This window comes from Heliangelus exortis, chromosome 12, assembly GCF_036169615.1.
Source record: "Heliangelus exortis chromosome 12, bHelExo1.hap1, whole genome shotgun sequence".
NCBI lineage: Eukaryota > Metazoa > Chordata > Aves > Apodiformes > Trochilidae > Heliangelus > Heliangelus exortis.
In genome coordinates this window covers 6511650-6530640 of record NC_092433.1, presented here as the reverse complement: position 1 = coordinate 6530640, position 18991 = coordinate 6511650, and the positions used below count along the sequence as shown (strand labels likewise).

The 18991-nt window shown below is 44.2% G+C and overlaps 1 protein-coding gene across 1 annotated transcript in view; it reads left to right on the top strand.

The window, feature by feature from the left end:
* Nucleotides 1-18991, top strand: part of RPL29 (ribosomal protein L29) — a 204751-nt gene that overhangs the window by 63501 nt on the left and 122259 nt on the right. The window contains exon 4 of the mRNA XM_071755714.1: nucleotides 3170-3388. The gene's annotated coding sequence lies outside the window, so the exon portion shown is untranslated. The remainder of the gene's footprint in view (nucleotides 1-3169; nucleotides 3389-18991) is intronic.

Below are 18991 nucleotides of genomic sequence, written 5' to 3'. Positions count from 1 at the left end.
TAAAAAGTCTGGGAAGGAAATAAACCCTTTATTCACAATCATCCTTCCCTTTCCTTAAGGTTGTTGAAGAGCATACTTCCCCCAAGTCTGGTGCTGCTCTAGTGATTGCAATCCCATTGAAAACTTGTATTGCAACTCTTTCCCTCTCTGGTCACTTCATCTCTCGTCCACAGCTTCAGGTAGTTCCCTTCACTCCATATTTATGGATTTTTTTAAGTGCTGGGATAAGAAAAGGAGCAGATTTTGGCAGTACTTTTTCTCTAAAGACCTCGAGGATATTCTGTATGTTCTGCAGAGCTGGCAAGCACCCATGTTCCCTCGTGCAGCCCCTCATTTGCCAAAGGATGAGATACTTCAGTGATAGAGTAGTGTCACTGAAGGCAGCAGGAGTAACCACTGCCCACATGAGGAGTGCGCAGACAGAGGGGCCATTGAGCACAAGAAATTATACATTATTTCTTTTCCCCTCCTACTGCTCCTTGCTGAAGCACCCCAGGCATAACATCCAAGCCCTGCTTGCTAATTTCCCCCAAAGGGAAATGGTGTCAGTTCCAAAGAAAAGGGCCTTGCAAAGAGAAACAAGATGGAGTAGGGAGAGGGAGAAGATGGGAGCATTGGAGAAAAGGAATCTGGGAATGAGTGAGGAAATTTTCCAACAAAAAGTCTCCATTTCGGTGCTTTTGGAGGCACATGTTGGTGTTTCCTGAGCACTTGAGCTGTGGTACCAGACAAAAGTAGCAACTGGGTAGGCAAGGGGCTGGTTTGTGCTTCCTGGGAACCAAAGAAGTGTCAGCACAACTGTTCAGGGCCTGCAGAGCCTGAAGCAGCACAGGACAGCCTGTGGTGATAGAGACTGGGTAGGTGTATGTGTAGGTGGCTGACATTTATAAAACATTTTTTAGACCAAAGCGGGACAAAGGAGCAGCTCAGCAGAGAGCATTTCAGAAAGGTGTTTACAGCCTATCTGGTGGTGCTTTGGGAGGAGCACAGACTCTGCTGGAGAACCTGCAGATGGGTGTTGTGGGAAACACAACTGCACTGCCTCACTGATAGCTGGGAGGGGGCTGCAGAAGTTCACCAGGTTTAGCTTGGGAGGGACCAAATGGAGAGGTGATCACACCAGCACAGACTTTTCACTCCTGCAAAAATCCCATTACTTAAAATTTACACAACATTAACTTCTAGCTGCAGTTGTTGGGCCTGAGGTTCAATTGTATGAGTTGAAACTTATTCAGGGAGGACCTTGGCCCATGTTAAATGTGATCAACACAGGATCCTTTGTTATAGGAACTCAATTAATCAAGCCTGCTGTGGTAGAAACCCCTGTGAGTCACTGGTAGCTCAAGGCCCCTGGACGAGGTCAGTCATCCTGAGCCTTTCAGGTAACAAATGTGTTACCATCTCCTCAGTTTCTCAGTGTGAGTTTTGTGGATTCTGCAAGTCTCAGGGCTTAATCCCCTCCTGGAACCAGAATGAGGCAGATCAGAGAGATCACAAACATTTTGATGAAAGCTGCCAAAGAGGAGGAACAGTTGTGAGCTTTTGGGGTAAGTGGCAGAAGCTGCTTTCAGCTCCTGCACCTCAGCGCTGTACTGCAGTGTCTGCTGGCCAACAAGTGCCCCTCCATGCCTCCACCCTCAGTGGGCAGAACCTCCTGAAGACAATTCCCTTCAGTGAGTTTACAGCCACATGAAACCACAGTCAGCCGAGGCCTCTGAGCCTCTGCAGAGCTGCTGGCTACATTGCACGTGTATTAGAGGTGCAAAAACCTGAACTGCCTGAAGCTTCCCTCCTCATCCCCCTGAGGTGCGCTGCAGGGCGTTACATTCCCGCCAAAAAGTTCTGTTCAAACTGCAGTGTTTTCCTCAAAACCAGGGGCCCCTTGTGAGGTGTGGCAGCCACCAGCTCGCTGCCTGGGATTTTTGGTGCCCTGGGAAATGAAAACAAGTGGCTGAATATGAGCCAGCACGGTGCCTGGGTGTCTAAGAAACCCAGTGGCATCCTGGCTTCTATTAGAAATAGTGCGGCCTGTGGAAGCAGGGAGGTGACTGTCCCCCTGTGCTCAGCGCTGGTGAGGCCACACCTTGAGTATTGTGTCCATTTTGGGCACCTCAATGTAAGAGAAATACTGAGGTGCTGGAGTGGATGCAGAAGGCAACCAAGCTGTTGAAGGACCTGGAGAATAAATCTTACAAAGAACAATTGAGGGAGCTGGGGCTGTTTAGTTTGAGGAAGAGGAGGTCGAGGGGAGACTTCATTGCTTTCTGTAAGTACCTGAAAGGATGTTGTGGAGAAGTTGGTGCTGGTCTCATCTCACAGGTAATTAGCAATAGAACAAGAGGAAATGGATTCAAGCTGCAACAGGGTAGGTTTAGATTGGACATCAGGAAAACATTTTTCACAGAAGAGTGGTCAGACACTGGAATAAGCTGCCCAGGGAGGTGGTTGTGTCACCATCTCTGGATGTGTTTAAGGGTTGTTTAGATGTGGTGTTGAGGGGGATATGGTTTGGGGAGAACTTTGTAGAGCAGGGATGATGATTGGACTCAATGATCCCAAGGGTCTTTTCCAACCTGGAAGACTGTATGAAAGATTCTATTCTATTCTATGAGGTTCATCCCTCAAGGCCGAGCCATGGCAGCACCTCACTGTGTCTCAAAAACAATAACTTGTCTTGTTAGCTTTGTTAAAACTATAGGACAGGTGAGACGTATTTTTTTGACCAAGATTTTGAAGCTCAGTGCCTGTAATAATGTGTACAAAATACATTAGTCTGGTGCAATGTGAAACTTGCTGAGGGCTTAAAAAGCAAACCCTGTGGCTGCTGTCCCAGGGAGCAGGAACATCTTTCTGTGTAAGTCAGGAGACTTGAGATTAGTGGGGTCTCCCAAAAAGTATTTTAGTAGCTGGGCTGCCTTTTAGCATTTTTTAAACACAACTGAGCCTGAACTATTTTTCATCCCATTTAATTCCTGCCAAGGAAACACGGTAGAGGTTGGCAGAGTCCCCCTTCTGTGTCTCTGTCTACAGCGTTTGAATTTTGAGACTCTGGCAGCCGTCCAGGCTGGGCAGACCATGTGAGGAAAGATAGTCCTGCTTCAAGGGGCTTGTACTCTTACCAGGCAAGATGACCAGCAAGATGTGAATTTTTTCCTTTTCTTTTCAACAGAAGCACAAGTTGTGTGGCTGGCTGGGAACACAAAAGAGCAGCAGTGCTAGTGGTGAAAAGGAAACCCAGATGTCTCAAGATCATCATCAGCATCTCCTCCAAGGATTGCCAGTTTTGCTCTGGTTGCTGTATGATGCCCAACTCTTCTGTTCCTGAGGCAGAGCCTGTGTTGGGGCCAGTGCTTGCTGCAGCTGCTGGAGAAGAGCCCAACGTTTGGAGGTAAGTTGCTCAAGAAGGGTTTTTCTCTCAGTGTTTCCTTCTAGGTGTCTCTGGAAATTTGGGACCTTTGGTCTGTGGGATTGACTTCCAGCTTTAAAAGATGATAATGCATTTTTCCTGCAAATTCACTGTAAAACTATATTTACAATTAGACACTGGGTCTGAGGGATTTTTAAGAAACACCAACTACCACAAATAATGTCTAGAAAATGAGTGAAATTCTGACATTTTCTTTTAGCCCTGTGTGCAAAATTGTTGGGAGAATCAAGCTGTAAGTTTAATCTTGTCAACCTCAGGAAAAGAATGTGAATTCAACTTGATAATATTTGATGGGTTTCTGTTTTGTCCGAATCAGCCTTTGTTGAATTTTGCACTGTTGCTGTGGAGTCAGTAGCAGGTGGCCTTTGCATGCAGACAGATCTCCTTGTTGGGTGGAACTGCAGGGATGATTTCAACTCACTCGTGCAGCTGAGGGTACCATTTTGACAGAGATGCTGCCAGCCAGCCTGGCAGTGCTTCTCTCCTGCATTCTCTGTTTTATGTGGGTTTGGTAGAAGATTCCTACTTACTGCTCTCTTAGGTTACCTTCACTTGTGGGGATTTTCATACCGTTTGAGTGGTTATTCACCACCATGTGAATATCTATGTGTTTGAGTCAGGATTGTAGGCTCTAGGAAGATGGAAAAAAAGAGACACACACTGGATACCAATCAATCCCCATCTGTATGTGCTATAGGTGGTAATAATCTTGGGTATTGGGTATGGGGTAATCATAAACAGCTCTTGTTTCATAGAGGTGTCTTTGTCCCGTATTAACACCCCTCCTTGCTAGAAAAAAAATAATGTTTTATACTGGAAAAGACATGGGGACTCAGAAATTTATTTTTTTACTGTGATGTAAAAATGCACAAGCAAGAACTAAGGTTTTCTTCTCCACCATATACTACCAGCAGCTCCTAGCATGGAGAGTTTCTGAAGGGTCAGGTCTGCTCAGTGTTGAGAAGCAGATGGTTCAGCTTCATGGGCTGCACACATTGGGAGTGAGGGCTGCTTGGTTGTTTATGACACTTGGTCCCTTGAAGTCGTTTTCTGACTGTGTTATTAAGAATGTATTTCTAGAAATTGTGTGAAGCTACTGCAAGAGGTCATAGGTGTTGGGACAAACTGAGGAATCTGAAGCAGCAAAAACCCAGGGCTCTGGTTTAGCATCAAGCCCTTACTGCAAAGTAGATCTGGGATGTGCACTTTGGACAACAGTGGTGTGTGGTGAATCATGATGATCTGGTGAGCTGTGTAGGGGTAAGAAATCCACCCCATGTTTGGCAGTGCAATATTACAGGCTTTGTGTGGTTGGAGGCAATGCAGTAACAGTGGAAACACACTGAACCATGGTAGGAGGGAGCCTCTGCAGCCCCATGTTAGTGCCCTCATGCTGCTCAGGACTGGTGCTTCTGAGAGGCCTTGATGTGCCTTGGTGATCACCATGCCAGGGACTCAAGGACTAGGAACTGCTAGCCCCTCACCAGCCCCTTCCCCAGAATGAGCTGCCTGTCTGGCTCAAAAATGTTCTACATCACCTGCTAATGAAGCAGATGGCCAGGGAGATGTGGGAAGAGATGCTGGTAAGAATTCCTACCCAGGGCCATATCAACCAGCACTATCAGGATGATGTGACTGTGATGACCTGACATAATGTTTGGGTAGTGCCTAGCACAGTGGAGACACGATCCACATCCAAGGCTCCTACAGTGATGTACATCAATAACAGTGATTTAGCAGAGAGTTTCTGTGCTGAGTGGTGCAGGGGTCCCTTATCTCTGTAGATGAATGGAGTCTTATGGATGACAATTTATGAATTCTGAGGTATTTAGTGCATACAACCTGTCCCAAGCAGTAAATCTTATTTTCATTTACCTGAAGTTAACTTCTTTTTAAAAACAATAGCATTGTCTGTGAGCCCTGTGGAAGATGTATCACTTTGTGAGCTCCTGGCTAATGGATAGTTTGGATTGGTTCCAAGACATTAGGAAATCAGTTGTACCCATTCTGGCTAAGCTTGGAAAAAATATCAGTGGTTAGTAAGAGTACCCCGAGGCAAGTAGAAAGATGAAGCTACAGGCAAGCAGGAAACAAATACCTGCTCCCACTGTGCATTATTTACCTCTGGTCTGAGTGACATGATCACTCCAGAGAGCTGCTGTGCTGGAAGCTGTAGGGGTTATTGCATAGAGCAGGGCACCCTCCAGCAGGATGTAGTGAATTGGGAAAACAAATTGGGCAAATCAGTGTAATGCTGTGATGCCACAAGTCAGGAAGGGGTAAGAGACTCAAGGACACAAAAGCATATTCTGCATTGTAAAGCTGTATCTTTGGAAGAGTATTTTCCTTGACTACCAGCTTTTTTTTTTCTGATTTGCTCCTGTGAAAGACAGGGGCAGTAGTACAACAGACTGCAGTAGGAAAGGACAGTTACTTCTATATGCAAATAGTTCTATCTGGAAACCAGATATATCAGGAGATATAAAAAAGCATTAAGGCTTAACTCTTAGATCTTTTGTGCAGATAAATTGCCAAGAAACAAAAAGAAGGCTGCTGCCTGTACCTGTGATACCTACAGATTGCAGGCAGTACTTTATTTAAACTCTGTTCTCTGAAATAATGCACTTTGCAGGATCTGTTTCCTTCTGTATGGGAAATGAAATTTGTTGCAAACATGGGTGCTTTGCTTTATGGAGCTAAATGGACTGAGTGTAGTTATCTGCCTGATGTACTCCTTAGGTGTAATGGAGTCCTCTGACAATGTCAAAAAGAGGAAAGACAGGCAAACCACTTGCATTTTGTACCCCTGTGGATAAAGCAAGACATGATGAACCCATTCAATTTTCAACATGAATCCAGACTTAAAGCCTACTGCTTGGTGTGTGCTTTTTTCCTTTTTCCTTTTTCTTTTAAAAGCCAGTAGTATGGGTTTTCTTTCTGCACTTGGGAAGCGTGTCACAGATGAACCATCCCAGCAGATAACATTGCCACTAGCACTTATGTCAAACTGGAGTCTTGCACATCGTCCTTGCAGCAGTCCTTAGGGCTTTGCTTGGCAGCTAATGAAGTGCCAAATGAACTGGTAAGTGCTGCTTTCACAGCCAGGCTGACAAAATGTGGCAAAAGGTACATTTGTGCAAAAGCATGTCTTCTGTACCCTGCTCTCTCTCTCCAGGAGTTTGGGTAGGATTTGCTCAGTAGTTCTAACTGGACAAAAATGGGTGCATGATGGCTTGGAGGTGAGCATGCTTGCCTCTCTGGTATTTCAGTGGCCTGGTTAGGATATGAAGGTCATAGCTGTCTTGCCTTTTACTGCTGGAAACAGTTTGTTTGAACCTGGTTTTGCTTTGGATTTGTGGGTTGCAGACCCCAGGAGAACACTTCCTTCTAGAGGTCTGGTGATCTCACCCCTCTGAATCCCTTTTTCCTTTCCCATTCTTTGTGTGCTGTGTCTATACAGAATTCAGATGTGTCACATCCTCAGTGGTTTGCTGCTCAGATTTTCAGTCTTGTGTACTGTAATGTTTTCTCTAGTTACCTTGAGACCCCTCTCTTTCAAGTGTAACCAAGTCTGAATTACAACCTGAATCACATGAATAGACCCTGTGTCTAGAAAGAGGCAAATTTTGATATACAAGCAATAAAGTATTTTATCAGTGGAATTGCTTGTAGTACAGCTACTACTGGTCCCAATACAGATCTCAGTGGATTAGAGACTAAATTAGGTAGATGTTAACAGAGGTAGTGAGGGTATGATGAGCATGAAGTGTGAATGATCTCCAACCCTATCTAGAAACTCAGCCACTTTGGGCATGTTTTTGTGTGTCCTGTCCCATGCACTGGGATTTCTTGTTTAGATTGGGAGATGTAGCTGAAAGAAAGAAAGGTGACCAAGTGTCACTGTTCAAACAGTGTCTCCTCTGCCCTGGGAAAAATGAATCATCTCCTAAGGAAGGTATGAATGGCTGAGCCTGAGCTTGTGCACCCTTCTGGGTTCTACCACCTTGGAGGCACATCCTGGAGGTCTGCTCTGCTTCCCTGCTCTGCTTCCCTGCTCTGCTTTTTGCTCTGCCAGAGGAGAAAATGGCTGCAGGGAAGCCTTGCCCAAGTGATTTCCATCTGTCAGACAGTACAGATGCATTTCTCCTTGGACAACAGTTTCTGAGAATTCATCAGCATGGTTTTTAGAGGGGCTTTCACCCCTTTGTGTGTGGTTTTGCAGTCATTCCTTCAAATGAGCTCAGCCCTGAGTCATTTAGGATTTCTTCAGAGCGTTTGTGTCCCAATGGCCTGGCAGGCATGCGGGTGTTGTTCCTGCAGATGGTGCAATGAAGTTCTCATTCTGTGCTATTGCTGTAGTGTGAGGCCATGAACTCAGTCAAGAACCACCTCAAAATCAGTGTTTTTTCCCAAAAGTGATTATTAAGAAAAAGAGAAAACAAAGAGGAATGTGTAATTTCCACATTCTAGATGGAAAAGGGGGGAGAATATCTCTCTTATTAGACTCTTGCCCTGCTGTTTTAGTGGAAATAACTCCTGTACTGATGGCATGGCTTACACTGCTAAAAAGTACTTCTACTGCTTCAGCTTAGTCTTCTTCCAGTGCCAGAAAAGGTGCAGCAGCAGAGACAGCCTGAAAGCAAAAGAGGCAGGGAGGTTGTGCTGAATGAGATGAACCTCTGTTGGAGGAGTATACTTTTTCATCAGAAGATACAAAATGCCTTTCCCAGCCTACAGAGGAAAGTGAGGGCAGCACCACTGTCCTAACCCTCTTCTTCCTTTCCCTACCAAATGACAAGTTTCATTGGCTTGTTTTTTACATCAAAGTAAATTAAAGCTAAAGAAAACACAGCAGCAGGGAGAAGTCCCGTCATCTCGCAGCATGGCTCTCCTGCAGAGAGAGATTTTTGACAATTCTGTTTCTTTATTTCCCAATTAGAAATAATGATGTGGGTTTGGGGTCAAGACGACCTTCTTTCCTGTGAAATATTAGGCTGATTTTGACAGTGTAACTAAAAATAGGCATGCACACACACACGTGTGAATGCATGCACGTGCATGTGCAGGAATAAACATGCAATGCTCTTTGCTTAATTATGAGCATACTTTCCTCTGGGGGGAACACAACAAAAAAAGTGCTTTTGCCTCCAGATAGTTGTTTTTCAAATAAACAGAGAAGGAGTTTTCTGAAGAACAGATGGGCTGGAATGAGGAATAGACGTATTTTCAGTCAAAGAAGGTTTGGATGATGTAATAAGCCACAGGAACAAAGTTCAGTTATTTGATGTTCTCATCCAGACCTCAGAGCAAAAATGCCTCTGTTGTTAATTTGAGATTCATTTGCTTTTTAAGGCTTGCTCTGACTTTCAGTGCTACCATAATGCATGTGGAACTAAACTGAGCAAATAGTGATTGAGCAGTGGTGGAAGGATAAGTTTGTTAGCGTTGGAGACATTTGGGCAGTGTTTGCACTGCAGGTGGTAGGCCAGATATGTGTTTCATTGTTCTGGAGGGAAAAGGATGTACCTTGAATAACCTTAATGGGGATCCTCAAAATTTGCATCTGCCTAACCTGGTGTTTGTGGGCTCTATAGCTGCTCTAGAAGCCTGGCCATCTCTTACACTGGTTACTGAACTCTCTCCTCCTCCACTCCCATGCATAACTCCTACTGGTGGGGGCTTGTGGATGTGCAACATCACCACCTTGGGCTGTTAGGGACCTCTTCAAGCTTCCCCAGGCAAACCAGAGAGAACTTTGGTCATGTTGGTGAATATAATTGATCTCTTTGAGATAACTGCTAATGAAATGCCCATTGCCATCCTGAATTATAGACTCTCTGGGAAGGGTTAAGTGTCAAGAGACTTGGGTTGCATCCCACAAGACAGAAGGTGGCTTTGTGCAAAACCTAGACAGAGGGAAGAAAAGGAGGGAGTGATGGGCACCGTACTCAGGAACTTGATGCAATTTGATACCTTCAGTGCTGGCAAACAACTGTGAGACTTAAGATCATTAACTGGAGCTGCTGGAGGTATTCTCTCTGTGCTGTCTTCTAGAGGATGGTAGACGATGAAGATCCAGGCATTGAGCACTACATTTGTCTTTCCTGGATGTTTCTTTGCCTGACGTAAGGATTATGAGAACAATGATGATCACTTTGCACTCAGGCTGGTCAGAAAGCAGCTCCTGAGGGAGCCTTTAGCTTAGAGCACAGAGGTGGAATGTAGCTCTGAAGTGCTGGTGTCCCAGAGCTGGCTCAGAGAAGTGTGGTAGCAGTATAGTAGTGGAAGTGTAAAAACTCTTGCAGTGGGTTTAAGTGTTGAGATTTTGCCAGTCAGTAATGTGGGTGGAGAAAGATGGGGAAAGGGTGTGCAACATCACCTGGTTACTCTGATAGTAAGTGGAGAAAACAAGGATAAGAAATACTGCAAAGGAAGATAAGGAAAACTCTTTGAAATGTGGGATTTAGGGGTGGTTGCAGAAGCATTCCCTCTGCCTCTTCAAGGTCACTTTTTGGCATTACATTAACTTGTATTTCAGTTGAAATAAAACTCATGCTGGTTATTTCAGTATTCGTCAAATTGGTACCAGTCACTTGAGTGCTACTCTGCACTAGTCCTGGTTACATTCTGGTTACCTCCTGGTTAACTTCTTTCAGAGACAGAAGTGTTGCCCCTGAATCAAACAGAGCAGTTTTTTCACTCAGAGAAGCCTAATGGATGGTTTGGACAGCCTCCAGAAGCACAGCTCTCCCTATCTGAACAGCCTGAAACATTTCAGCACTTAAGAATAAAATCCAGAGATGGGCATGGCTGAGAGCCACACAGGGAACTAACGGACTGAGACTGCTTTTTCCTTTCTCTGCTTCCCCAGTGTCTCAGGAAGACTTGATTCCTAGGAGAGAAAGATTTGGGAATCCAAATGCAGCCCAAATGCTATAGCCCCAAATCCACAGCTTTACTTTCTAAACTTCAAGAGTGGAGGTCTAGAAAGCTTCCAGAAAGTATTGTCCTGCCTTAGAGGTGCAATGTGTCCTGGAGCCCTACATGTTTATTTGAATTAGCACAACTTAAAGTCTGATGTGACTGAGATCTGAAAAAAAAAAAAAAGGAATTTGAGAATCAATTTGAGATGCAGCTAAAGCGAGTTTTTGATTGGTACAGGGTGGTTTTAGCTGTGATTACCAAAAAAGTTAAGTTCAGTAAAGATTAAAATATACTAAAAATATACTTTGTTGGGGGGACTTGGGGAGTGGTGGATTGACCCCAGCCAACAGCCAAGCACCCACCTGGTCACATGCTCACTCACTCCTCCAGTGGGATGGAGGAGACGACTGGAAGAGCAAAAGTGAGAAAAACTTCTGGGTCCTTGGAAAGCCTGACCCTCCCTGAGGTCCCAGCCTCTTGCTCACCCCCAGCCTACTCACCAGAGGGTTAGAGTGAGAAACAAGGAAGGGCTTAATGATCTGCAAGCACTGTTTGGCAGGAGCCTAGAACTTTGGTTTGTAATCTATACTGATGAAGTCATAGATTTACCCCACAGAACCGTCCAGGCTGCTAGAAAGAAAATAACTACATCTCAGCCATGTCCTGTGGTGGGGTTTGGAAGGGAGGGGATTTTGTCAGGCACATGTCACTTGAAGTCAGCAGGAGCTGGGGAGCAGAATCAAGAGGCTAAAAAACACTTCCCAGGAAGGGAAGATCTGGATACAAAGCTCCTTTCAGCAGTTCCAGCAGTGATTTTCTTTTGTGAGAGTCACCTAAGATTAACTGCACAAAACAGGAGACAGAAAATCAGTTCATTGATGATGAGGTAAGATACAGGGTATGTTTGGGTGAAAGCAGTAGCATTCACTTCTGAAGGCTGCAATGGGTGCTGGTTTCTGGGGTCAGTGTTTGCACTGCTCTTCTGCCCAGAGAGGTGGCATCAGCCAACAGGAGAGTGATGCTTTGTAAGGGAAAGAAGCTCAGTGCTTCAGGAGGTCCTGCAAGTGGGTTATTTTCCATGGAGCCATTTTCAGCTGGGGTGGTTGACTTAGGGAATGCCAATTCAAGAGGCTGTTTGTGAAGCATGAAGTGTCCCTTTCTGGCAATGCAGCTTGAGTTTGTTTGGGTAGATGTGTTCAGTGGCACAGTATGTGAGCACATTGGAGAGCAAAGCAACATGGGCCTGTGGTTCCTTCACGTGCTGTTCTTATGAGAGATCGTGCTGTGAGTGATGACAGAGCTTGAAAATTCATTTGGCCAAAGGGCAGAGAATTCTTCTTGCATCCACTCTGTGTCACAGCCATCAAACCATGAGTTAGTGTTGTCTGGTGGGGTGTGTTTCATCTTAGAGATTATCATACATGGGCATTAATGGTCATTTATGCCAAATGGGTACAAAATGCTTTCAAACGAGAATATAGCAGTGATGGCTGTGTGGCATTGCAGTAGGGTAATGCACTCAAGTGGAGAAATCCTTATTCAGACATTGTAAGAGCTCCTTAGAAGCCAAGATGTATCTGCTACTCCATCCTTTGGCTGCAGACATGTACTAAGTGCGGGTTCCATGGAAGGAGAGAGATAGCACTGGCAGAAGCACACATAAGCAGAAAGTACAGGAAAAAGGGCAGGTATGGGGCATGAAGTCTTGAATAGCTGCCAAAAAGCCAGTCCATGTATTTAATCACTTGGAGGAATCCCAGAGCCTTTGTGATACAGGGATGGTCCCTCGAGATGGAGGCATAGCTGCCTATAAGTAATGTTCCTGTTTACTCCCACTGATGCTTTATGTAACAATCCTGCTCTGCCCCTGACTGCCTGTCAGATCTAAAATAACTTTCCTTTTGATGGATGTCTTCATGCTGAAGGGGAATTGTGGGCATTTTTGGTATGAAATGGGAAGCAGCAAGAACAGGTATTCTCTCTGTGCTGTCTTCTAGAGGATGGTAGATGATGATGACACAGGCGTTGAGCACTACATTTGTTTTTCCTGGATGTTTCTTTACCTAGAATAATGATTACGAGAATGAGAGCCTTTTGCTTTGGGAGAAGGAGACTGATCAGTCAGATCAGTCAGTTGTTTCCAGGAGTTTTCACATTAAAAGACAATATAGGAATCCTAACATAGTAATATCAGCTGCTCTCTTTACATGGTGTTTTCTGACTTCCTTGCTGTGTTGTATTTCCATTGAGTTGTGGAAAGCAAGGATGTTTGTGCTAGAAGGATGATGCAAAGGCAAATGTCCAAAAGTGTCCAAATCTGAAGAACAGATGATTATACTCCAGCCATTCCCAACCTAAACCCCAAATCAACCATTTATATAGCAGCAGCACACAGTGATATTTAAATTGCCTTGAATCATTAAAAAAACAAAACCAAAAACCCCCAACAAACAAAAAAAAGCTGTGTATTTTTCCTCTTTTGTGAGAAGAAGTGGAAGAACTGTTGGAAAAAACATTGTGGTTTGGTGCTCCAGGGAAACCATTAGAGTTGTGAGGCAGGATGTGAAACTTGCAGCATCATATTAAAACAATTCAAAGTGCCAGCACCCAGGTTCCCCCCAGGAAAGCTGTTTTGAGAATGCAGCAAGCTAATCTTCCTGGATATGCTGAGGTCATGGCTCAGCTCATGTTCAATAAACAGCAAAGTTTGTGGTAAAGAGGTAGGCTCTGATTCTTTTCAAATCTTCTACCTGGCTGAGATTTAACAGGACAAAGCTCCCCTTGAATAATTTTGAGCAATCTCCCTTGACTGTTAAAAAGAGGAAGAGAAGCAGCAGCTAAAACTTAGCCTTGTTTAGAAGAACTTTAATTATTTATGTCCTTTTTACAGGCTGCTGTTGCCAACAACTTTCTCTCACTTTTTGGTTGTGGATCACACTGCCTGCTGCTGATGTGTGTTCAGCTGGGCAAATACCACATGCCATATTCCATGAATATATTCCCTTGATCAGAAATCAGAATTTCTTTCAGCTGTGTTTATTTCTCTCTTCGTCTGCTCTTTCTCTATCCATCCGCCATACCCCCACCAGTAACACCTACTGCTTGCTTTTTCTTGACACTAACATGGCTTGAAAATACAGTTGCTTTTCATTTTATGCATGTGACTAGACCTTTGAAAGTCATGTTTTCACCTCCCTGCCTCATGTTTTCCCAGTAACCTGTTCTGAGATGTGTCAAGGCATAAACCTAAGCTGCATTCATATATTCCAAGAAATCTGAAGTCTTTGACTAGATTGTGAACACCTGCCCAAAATAGGACACCAAAGGCTGTTAGACCCACCAAATGCTTCCCCTTCTGGACATAGCTGTGCTTTGTACTGTCAGAACGTAAAGCAAAAACCATACCCTTGTGCAGGCACAGGCAGAACACAAATTATCATTGTTGCTGGTCTAACCATATCTCCATGAGGGATCGTTGCCAACACAGCTCCATCAGGGAAGGATCACACCTCTTCATATCCCTGCCTGTGCTGGCAGAAGTGCATGTGCATACATCACCAGTTGTTGCCTGATTTTTCTCTTTAAAAGGACCCTGCTGATGGGAAGCAGGGAGAGCGAGAGACCTGGTGTGAATTCCTCTGCCTCACCCACAGAATAGCTCCCGTGGGAGAGGAGAGACTAATAAATGGGGTGTGAGTTTGAGATACTGGTCCCCTGACAAAAATATGCATCGGCTGAAATGGTGTGAATCCAGGCTGCTCTTGTCTCTCTGGTATTATCCCAGTAACATGATTCTCATTATGGCTGGAGTAGGGCCACATAAGTTTGGTCCTCAGTGGGAGAAGAAAGACATTGTGTGGTCCCAGCTCTGCAAAGGCAGTACTGAAATCCATCCTTGCTTCAAGTCTGCACTGGCTGTTTAAAGCTTACCAGTGGCTACCTGGCTTTATTGAATTTAGCAGAATCAAAGAAATCGCCTGCAAAGTCACCCACTGACACTCTCATTTAAAAGATGTCTGGGCCTAAGCTTGCTTTGGATACACGTTAATTTTCCTTTTTGCCTTTTAATGCATTGTCATGCTGAGGCAGTCTTACACCAAGGATAGGATAATGCCCACTCTTGCCCCTGGCAGCTCAGAATCAGGAGCCACGCTCAGTGGATCATTGATGCAGGACTGAAATAATCAGCAAAGCAGTTCTCAAAGGAGATGTTTTCCTGCTGGCATCTCCCAGGCTCAGCCCTGGATCACCAGGATCCAGAAACCATTTGTTCCTCAGTTTGTCTTCTCATTATCCACATCAATATCTAAGTCTTTTCTTTGATTCTGCCAAGATGCTGATACCAGAGAAACTTTGCTGCAGTCGTTTCCCAAGTTAGACAATGAAACTTGTAAAAAATTTACCAGGTTTGTTTGATGTACCAAAGTGTTCCCCAGATCCTCCTATTCTTGCACTTAAGGTCTGGTCAGATGCTATGTAAGGTCAATGTGTTCAATTTGTATCTCAGGTTTCCTTGCACAAGTTTTCCATTAAGTTAACTCCAGTTTGGATGCCTGTAAAATTCCCAATATGCAAATGCCCTAAACTAGGCAAAATTAGATTGGAAATCTCATTAGAGCAGGCTTTTATGTGCTATATCCCTGACTTCTCTTCCAAATAAGCTGTCTTTAAAATTCTTCATGGTCATTCTCATTTTTGCTTTTGTGTTCTTGCCTTTCCCCAGAACAGGAGGAAAAAAGGGGGAGGGAGGTGAATATGCTGGAAAATGACAAATGCAAAAATAATTTGTATACCTGAGTGTTTTTCCAACCTTCTGCACAGGTTTGCTTCAGATCAATTTTCAGGTCTTTCCCCAGTGCCTGAGGTTTTTAATTTCACAGCACAGAGGATGATGGAACTAACATGAAGTGATGCCAGTCCCTGTTGGGACATTACTTGGATCCATAAAAATGCACTCAGTGTTTTCCCAAGTAAAAAAAGCCAAAAGAAACCACCTTGTGGTACCAAGTGATGTTATTTGCTTTGACCCAGGATAGCTAAAATGAAAGGTCTGTCTGAACACAGGGTGTTCAAAACCATCCCAGTTTTTTACATGTGTGAGTGAGGAAGGAAATGTGGTGTTTATGGGGTAATGCTGAGCTTTGGGTTGTGTATTCTCCACTGTCTGTGTCTGTCCAGACATCACTTCCCAAGTTAAATGGCTTTGGCTGCTCTGGTGAAGCTTTTATGGGTGGGCAAACAGAGAGCTCGTCTCCTGAATTCCATGAATTGAACCTTTTTGTTGCACGAGCTGGTTGGCTTCCTCAGCTGCCATCAGAGCCTTCCTTGGCTCTGTATTAACATGGCCAACATCTGCAAAAGTGTGTAATCATACAGATAACCTGCAGCCTGTAGGGGAAAGCTGCACAAAGGAGTATCCATGTCTGTCCAGGGTGTCCAAGTTCCAGTTTCCCCTGACAAATTAGTCTTCCAGTTTAAGAATTGCCCAGCCAGAGGAGGTACATCTCTCCTCACTGCAATCCTTTACAGGATTGCTGGCACCCTTTCCCACCCCCCATGGCCCTACGTGCAACTCTGGATTTAATCTGGACTTGCTTGAGCAGCCTCTTTTCCTCATGCAGGTGGATGGTGGGGTCCTGGGGACAAAGATCCAAACTCTCCAAGCATTTCTGAGTGTTGAATATGGAATTTATGCTGTGTCTGTTACTGAAGCTTGAAACAATCCCAGCTCTGGCCTGACCCAAATAAAGGTGTTCCAATCTAATTGCTGCTTTCTGCAGCAAGGATTACTTGTTGGTGGTGTGCTGGGCCTCACATCTGGTGATGCTTGGGCTGTTTAATCCCAGGGACATAATCCCTCCCGTGGGAGGGGCTCCCCAGGCAGCCATCTGTGCTCTGCCTACCTCGATGTTGCCTCTCCCCTTGCTTCTCCTTGTGATGGAATGAAATAGGGAGGATTAAAAACAGGTGGAATGTTCTGTGGAATAGGAGGTCACTCTTATAGTGGTGGGGAGGTCTACCTAGCTTTATTTTTTGGCTTTTAAGTGAGAGAGGCACTAGGTTGCTGTTTGGTGCAGAAGCTATTAATTAGTGACTAGTTCCTCATTGGCCTGAACTCAAGAGTTTGCCTGTCTGGTTTAGTACACCTCAGATTGTTCATAGATCTTGGTATGCACTGAAGGCATAAGCCCTTGGCTTTTTAATTTTTTTTTCCTTTTTTTATCCCAAGCTATGGGAGCTTTTGATTTTAGTCCTGGAGGGTCCTTGTTTACTATTGCTACTTGTGATGCAAACTGCAGTTCTCAAGAATGTGTGTGCAGCCTGTGTGGGTTAGTAGCTAAATCTGAACAGTGTCCTCCGCTGTCTGTGCACTAGGGCGTACTCTCAAGTGTTCATAGCTTTATTTTACAACCACAATTTCTTCTAAACTTAGCAGAGCATACACTTTGTCAGGAACTGTTCCCATGCCAAGTTTCAGGTTTCAAAGTTATTACCATTTTTGAGCTATTCCCTGCTTCTTTCCTTCTGTGTGTCTCCCTCACACTTGCACACAAAACTTTCTTTTTAATGTAGAAAACTGTATTTTTTTCCACACATTTTTAACTTAAAACATCTGAAGAGGTTTTGCTCCAAGTATATATTTAAAAGAAATAATGAAAGCCAACACTGGCAGAGAAAGTGGTGTGAAAAGTTGCAGCTCAGAAAATTCAGGAACATTTTGTAGAGAGGGACTAAAATGGAAGTCCTTGCAGCCTTCCTTTGCAGGAATCCATGTGTGATATTCAATAAGATCATAGCTCCTGTTGCACAGAGTACTACTTCTCCTCTTTGGGGAACTTAATATGCTTTATAAAACGGCAAGAATTACTTGCTGGCTGTCCAGTTGGTGGTTGTGATCCAGCATCTTCAAAAGCCATTGTGAATAAATTTGGAGATCTAACTGGGGGGCTGTGCCCCCAGTTTCTGGCTCATGGACAGTTACAAACCTCTGGGCTTTCCTCATCTTAGCATCTTCAAGTTGGCAGCCTTTTGCATAACTGCATCTGGCCTGGCAGAGTTCTCCACCATTGCCTGACATGGTGGGGTTTATTTACTGACTTTTCCCCTGAGGAAAAGTGGTGTAATATAGGCCTGGTATAGATTGTCTAGAGGCTGGTAGGCTCTACCTAAATCTATTTTTCAGAGGAGTGCTGTTAATTTTTGTCTAGATATAACATAGATGTTCCTCATCTTCATTTTTGTGAGACATGGCATTAAGTTTTGTCAGCGGTCTGGCTGCAAGGTAGCAAGCTAGACTTTGATTTTTAGCAGAAAGTGCCAGTTCAGTAACCCATAAGCCAGGTGCTGCCATCTTCTGCAAATTCCCCTCCCACCCTGTCCACTGAAGTCCCTGAGCAATTGTTTTATGAGTAATGAGTTAATTCTTGGTTTCAAAATGTTCACATCTTTTGTGGATTTTGCTGGGCTCCAGCATGAAGTTGCTTTTTCATCAACCACACAGATGGCAGAAAGTATGAGATCTATAGAATAGGGCTAGGAAATAGATCTTGAGCTGGAAAATATGTCTTGTGCTTGCTTTTTATGTAACAGAAAGGGTTTTCAGCTGTAGTCCGTAACACCAGGACCAACTTGGCTCCAGAGCAGAACCCAGCTTCTCACAGATATAATGCTCCTTTGTGTCTCTAGTTTGTGTTTGGTTCCAGAGATCTCACACTTCCCAGATTACTTTCTGTGGTGCTTTTAGGGCTTGTGAAACCAGAATTCCAGATTCCTTGGTGTGTACAATGATTTGAGGTGCTATTCATTTAATCTTGACTGTACTGCTGACTACAATGAGATGTGGCTCTGAATCAAAGCCACAAGTTGGCCAGTCTCCTCTTTGGGGACATCCTTGCCTGTTTCCAGATCCAGATGTTGTCTGGCTTGAATTTTTGTCATCAGATAAATTAAAGTCTTGGGCCTGAATGGTGTAGGAATTTGTAAAAATGTAGAATAAGAGCAGGATATAAACTGGCCTAGTTTAACCTTTTTTGTCTAAACAAGCTTGAATTGGGAAAGAGTTAGACTGAATGGGACGAAATTGGAGGGTCACTGCCCTGAAAGGGATGATTTGACATTTCATCATCAGGCCTGGCAGGATTCATTTGGGTGCAACCCATCTATTATGCATGACCATGTACTTTCCACAAAAAGCTTCAACTTGGGACTGATTCAGACTTTTGGCCAGTGAAGTATTTGTAAAATTAAAAACAATCTGCTGATTTTATTTAAACCAGCCTGGTTTGGTGTGTTCCTCAGTTTCATACTGCTTTGAGTTGTGCGTGGGCACTGTATTAAAAAAAAAAACCCACAAGGAGAATCCAAGGATATTACTGTTATCACTGGAGACAAACTCGTAGAAGCAGTGCTGTGGTGTAGTAAATGCCATGTAAACCCAGAGTAACAAAATGTTCTTTCACTTGCCACCTACCACAACACAAAGCTGTATTTTCAGGTGTGAATACTGTTGTGTACCATACACAGCGTGCAGCTTCTGCGGTGACCTGGTGACATGCTGCGTGCTGGTGCTCCAAAGCCTTGTGTCTTTGGGACTCACCAGGTTAGATACAGGAGGTTTCTTTGTGGCCTAGTGTCCCTAAA